The sequence below is a fragment of the Galeopterus variegatus genome, unplaced genomic scaffold, assembly GCF_000696425.1.
Source record: "Galeopterus variegatus unplaced genomic scaffold, G_variegatus-3.0.2 Scaffold106, whole genome shotgun sequence".
Taxonomy (NCBI): Eukaryota; Metazoa; Chordata; class Mammalia; order Dermoptera; family Cynocephalidae; genus Galeopterus; species Galeopterus variegatus.
In genome coordinates this window covers 271,089-276,596 of record NW_007726217.1, presented here as the reverse complement: position 1 = coordinate 276,596, position 5,508 = coordinate 271,089, and the positions used below count along the sequence as shown (strand labels likewise).

At 42.4% G+C, this 5,508-nt stretch overlaps 1 non-coding gene across 1 annotated transcript; it reads right to left on the bottom strand.

Moving 5' to 3' along the window:
* Nucleotides 1–2,145: 2,145 nt before the first annotated feature.
* On the bottom strand, nt 2,146–2,219 carry TRNAI-GAU. Its single transcript has one exon. It is a non-coding gene; the product is annotated as a tRNA-Ile (tRNA).
* Nucleotides 2,220–5,508: the final 3,289 nt, after the last annotated feature.

Sequence of the window (5,508 nt, the reverse complement as noted above, 5' to 3'; positions counted from 1 at the left end):
ATTTAGTCTTTAAATAGTACACAGGGATTCAGGGAGTATATCATTCATAACTTTATCTGAGGGAAATAATTGAAAGAGAACACTGACTAGTTTTCAAGGTAGGGAAAAATGAAAGAGAAAAAAAGAGTATAAATCTGTACTCTATATAGTCAAATCTAAATAGAACACAACATTGCAACTGAGAGTTTGTCTTAGAACTATAGAGTAAGGATTCTTGAAATGAAACATTTATACTGAAAGGAAATTCCTTATAACATCAGACTAAAACTTACAAACTATTTTAATGTCAATTATCTATTGTTATGTAGCAAACAACCCCAAAACTTAGTTTCTTAAAACAACAATTCGTTATTTCTCATGATTCAGTGATTGGCTGGGCTCAGATGGGGAGTTCTGTTCCACATAGTGTCGACTGGGGTCATTTCTGTGGCTGCATTTAGCTAGAAGTTTGACTGGAACATCTACGCTGGCTTTACTCACATGCCTAGGACCTTGGCAGGGAAGTTTTGGGACTTCTCTCTCTCCATGTGGTCTCTCCAGCAGGGTGGCCAGACCTATTTCATAGTAGCTCCAAGACAGCAAGGGCAGAAGTTTTTGACTGGAACATCTACGCTGGCTTTACTCACATGCCTAGGACCTTGGCAGGGAAGTTTTGGGACTTCTCTCTCTCCATGTGTTCTCTCCAGCAGGGTGGCCAGACCTATTTCATAGTAGCTCCAAGACAGCAAGGGCAGAAGTTGCCAGTCCTCTTAAAGCCTACACCTATAACTGTCACAGCGTCACTTCCCTTGCAATTTATTGGTCAAGACAAGTCAAAGTCCAGTCCAGATCAAGTAGAGGGAAATCTGACTGCCACCCCTTGATGGAAGAAGAATCATGAACATAGAAAGATGTGAGGAATTGTTGGCAGTCATCTTTGGAAACAATCTTCCATAGTTCATCTTCTGGCCATGATTTATATCCCTCCCCAATAAAAATACACTTACCCCCTCCACCAAAAGTCTCAAACCATTATGTCACTTAATCAAAGTCTAGGATCTCACCATCTAAAGTATTCTTTTTTTTTTTTCCTTTTTGTCTTTTTTTCGTGACCGGCAATGGATCGCAACCCTCAGTGTCGCGCCCGTACTGGACCAGGACCGGCAACGGGATCGCAACCCTCGGTGTTGCTCCCACACCTCGCTCAGCCAGTGAGCGGCTGGTCTGTATGTGGGATCCGAACCCTCGGCGGGAGCGCTGCCGCGCTTCCCAGGTGGCGCACTGTAGCAGTGCACCACCGGGCCGGCCCTAAAGTATTCTAATGAAGAAAAAACTCTGCTGTAGTGCATTGGGTGCACTGCTCAATTGCAACTTCTTCAACCCAGAAACCTGTGAACTAGATAGACAAGTTATCTGTCTTCCCTATTCCCTGGTCTCCACCCCCACACACCCAATACACTTGATTATATAGAGATATAATGACTCCCTGGATACTCCCATTCAAAAAGGGAAGAACAGAAAGCACATTAACAATCATTGATCCATAGTAATTCTGAAATCTACTTGGGTATCTATTGTCAGGTTCTCCTCCTCTGAGGACAAGGAGTGCTCTTTGATTGCTTTGTTCTTTGGGAATGGTTTCATAATCCATTTTCTCAGAGGATTTTGCTTCTGCTCTCTGGGCTCTTGGCTTCAACCCTGAGAAACCCTCCTTTTCCATAAGAAATGGTCCATATTTGTAGCTGAGTAGCTTTTTCAGTTTCTTTCTGCCCGTAGAAAGTTGGGGGCCCATAGATCTTTTTCATTAGTTCAAAATGAATGTCTTTGCTCCTTATAGTCTATGATTTTGCTTCTGCAAATATACTTCTCTTAAAAATGTTGTGGGTGGGCCGGCCCGGTGGCTCACTCGGGAGAGTGCGGTGCTGATAACACCAAGGCCCCGGGTTCGGATCCCATATAGGGATGGCCGGTTCGCTCACTGGCTGAGCGTGGTGCTGACAACACCAAATCAAGGGTTAAGATCCCCTTACCAGTCATCTTTAAAAAAAAAAAAAAATGTGGGTGCCTTATGAATCTTACTGGAATTCACTCCATACTCTCCCCCTCTACATCCATACTTCTTTTTGATAAAGCATTCTTTTTGTTTGTTTGTTTGTTTTTCACAGCTGGCTGATACAGGGATTGAACCCTGGACCTTGTTGTTATCAGCACCATGCTCTAACCAACTGAGCTAACCAGCCAGGTCCATACTTCTTTCTGAGACAGAACTCTCTGTACTTTGGGTGTGTTAGATCACTGTGTAACAAGGCTCTTATGATTCTCAGAAGCCCCTTTGTCTAGGTGAGATGATCTATAAGATACTGCTTAGCTCCTTATGAGGTCTTACAGCTGTGCTCTTGATTTGATCTTGACCTTAAGGCCACATTTTACTTGCAATGTCCCAAATTTGATCTTCTGTTCCAAGGCCATTTCTTTTTTTTTTTTCTTTTTGTCTTTTTTCGTGACCGGCAACGGATCGCAACCCTCGGTGTTGCTCCCGCACCTCGCTCAGCCAGTGAGCGGCCGGTCTGTATGTGGGATCCGAACCCTCGGCGGGAGCGCCACCGCGCTTCCCAAGCAGCGCACTGTAGCAGTGCGCCACCGGGCCGGCCCCCCGAGGCCATTTCTTATTTTGATGATCTTTTGCTAGCTGGAGAGACTGTCCCGAGCCCTTTACATTTCGTCTAGTTTCTGTTTGAAAATGAAACAGTTTTTCTTTAGTTTATTTCTCTTTTGCAGTACCACGTTAGGTGGTTAAAAGAAATCAATAAGCACTTTTAATATTCTACATGTAAATCTCCTAAGCCAGCTCCACAAAGTCAAAAAGTATGTTTTTTAGCTTCTAAGTTATCTGCCAAACATTTTGCCACTAAATAACACGGGGTGGTCTTTCTCCAGCCTTCAATAACAATTTCTTCACAGCTATTCTACCTTCCACTAATAATAGTCTCCTTGCTGTCTTTCCAGACTCTACCTGGCCCCAATGTCAATGCTACATGTTTTTTTTTTTTCCTTTTTGTCTTTTTTCGTGACCGGCAACAGATCGCAACCCTCGGCGTCGCGCCCGCACCTCGCTCAGCCAGTGAGTGGCCGGTCTGTATATGGGATCCGAACCCTCGGCGGGAGCGCCGCTGTGCTCCCAAGCAGTGCACTGTAGCAGTGCGCCACCGGGCCGGCCCAATGCCACATATTTTATGTTTTAGTTATAGCAGTACCCCATTTCTAGACATCAATTCTATAACAGTTATCTATTGCTAAATAACAAAGCACCCCTTTGCCATTTAGCAATAGATACTGTAGTAATCTAGCAATCTGGAGGATCTCAGATGGTTCCACTAAAATGTATGGGCCTTGGTGCTGGCCATGGGGCCACTGTCTACATGTGACTCATCATTCAGGAGTTTAACCCATCTAACCTTGACATGGTGTTGTGAGTGTTCCAAGAGAGTGAGATCAGAATCTGCAAGGACTATGGTAGGCTATGCTTGGGAATTCCTATGGTATCACTTCTGCCACATTTAGAATAATTCACAAGCCCAACTTAGAAACAGACTCTATATTAGGGTTCTCCAGAGAAACAGAACAGAATATATATATATATATATGAAGACTTATCATTATGTGGAACTGGCTCACATGATTATGGAGGCTGAGAAGTCCTGTGATCTGTCATCTGAAAGCTGGAGACCCAGGAAAACCAGTGGTGTAATTCAGACTGAGTTCAAAGGCCTGAGAACCAGGTGAGTTGATGGTGTTAATTCTAGTCCAAGAGCAGAAGAAGATGAGATGAGATGAGATGTCACAGCTCAAGCAGTGAGGCAGAAGGAAAAGGGTGTGTGTGTGTGTGTGTGTGTGTGTGTGTGTGTGAGAAATTCCTCCTTCCTCCACCTTTTGTTCTATACAGGCCATCAATAAAGTGGATGATGGTTTCCCACAGTGGGGAGGACAGTCTACTGAATCCACAGATTCAACTTGACACATAAAATTAACTATGACAGTCTTCCCCTCTTGATGGGAGAAGATGCAAAGAATTTATGGCCATATTTAGTCTTCCACAGGTAACTGCAAAAATCCTAACATAAATATTTAATAATTTTATTTTGGAAGTAACAAAGCAAGAACAAGACACGGATGCCCAATATCACCATTTCTATTCAACACATTACCAGAGGTGTTAGCCAGTGCAACGGGTAAAAAAAAAAAAAAAAAAGTCACATGATTGGAAAAGAAGAAATAAAATTGTCATTATTCTCAACGTAGTTGAAAACTTAAAAAATTTTTTTAAAAAAAGGCTAGACTATTAGAATTAATAGTGAATTTACCAAGGATGCTAGCTAGCTTCAATACCAACATACAAAAATAAATTGTATTTCTATATTTACACTGGAAACAAAAAATTAGAAAGTGAAATTTTACCATTTAAAATAACTAAAGCTTGGGCGGGAGGAGCTGCAGTGGCCAGGCAGACCAGCTTCTCCAAGGCTCTCGGTGCGCTGCGGCCCGCAGGCCCTGGGTAAGCACCCTCTCCGCCGCCAGGATGCCCACGAGGAAGGTCAGCTCAGCTGAAGGGGCAGCGAAGGAAGAGCTCAAGAGGAGATTGGCGAGGTTGTCAGCTAAACCTGCTCCTGCAAAAGTGGAAATGAAGCTAAAAAGGCAGCAGCAAAGGATAAATTTTCAGACACAAAGGTACAAACAAAAGGGCAAAGGGGGACAAAGGGAAAACAGGCCAAAGTGACTAACCAAGACACTAAAGAAGATTTACCTGAGGAAAATGGAGAAACTAAAAATGAGGAGAGTCCAGCCTCTGATGAAGCAGGGGAGAAAGAAGCCAAGTCTGATTAATAACATATACCATGTCTTAGCAGCGGTCCTTGTCACCCTTGTACAACCCAGAGGAATATTTTTATCAACTATTTTGTAAATGCAAGTTTTTTAGTAATTCTAGAAACATTTTTAAGAAGAAGGGAATCCCACCTCATCCCATTTTTAAAGTGTAAATCCTTTTTTTAAGAGGTGAAGTCATTTTCTGGTTGTATATTTTTTGGTACAACCAGAAAATAGTGGAATATTGAATTATTCGAGGCTTTGACTATCTTCGGTGTCAGCTTAACATTCCATAGATGGTGGGTAGTTTTTATATCCTGTAATACAAAGCATACTAAATGGCAATTAGGAGTCACAGTCATACATTTAATATGTCTTGAACATTCGAAATTACCTCTATTCTCATGTTGTTTTTTAGTAGAATTGTTTCTTTTTTAAAAAAATTTTTATTTTGTCGATATACGATGTGGTTGATTATTATGGCCCATCACCGAAACCTCCTTCCCTCCTCCCTCTCCCCCCTCCCACCCAGCAATGTCCTTTCTGTTTGCTTGTCGTATCAACTTCAAAGGATTGTAGTTGTTATATCTTCTTCCCCCCCCCCACCGGTTATTTTTTGTGTGTGAGTGAATTTATTTATTTTTAGCTCCCACCAATAAGTGAGAA